The sequence below is a fragment of the Pterocles gutturalis genome, unplaced genomic scaffold (genome assembly GCF_000699245.1).
Source record: "Pterocles gutturalis isolate BGI_N339 unplaced genomic scaffold, ASM69924v1 scaffold41048, whole genome shotgun sequence".
Taxonomy (NCBI): Eukaryota; Metazoa; Chordata; class Aves; order Pterocliformes; family Pteroclidae; genus Pterocles; species Pterocles gutturalis.
In genome coordinates this window covers 2,568-2,939 of record NW_010119478.1, presented here as the reverse complement: position 1 = coordinate 2,939, position 372 = coordinate 2,568, and positions in this window count along the sequence as shown.

Here is a 372-nt window from a genome sequence, read left to right as displayed (position 1 = left end):
CGGCTGCTGTCGCCTTTTTGGCAAAGGAGCAACGGCTCGCATGGGATCTGGGCTGGTAGAGACGTTCACGGTCCTGGAACTGCTTGTAAAGCGAGGAGAGAGGGTGAAATCCATATGAAGTGAGAGCTGAAAGCTTCCATGACTGATCCCAGCCCCTGGGCTGAGTGGGGAGAGGGTGTACAGGATCATGTGCAGCCTTTGGTTCATGCCTGGTTCTTCCTGAGTGTCAGAGAGGAGAATGTATAAAGGGACGTGAGAGCCCACCTGGGGAACTGTGTCCAGCTCTGGGGTCCCCAGCACAGGACAGACATGGAGCTGCTGGAGCGGGGCCAGAGGAGCCACGGAGATGGTCCGAGGCTGGAGCAGCAGCCC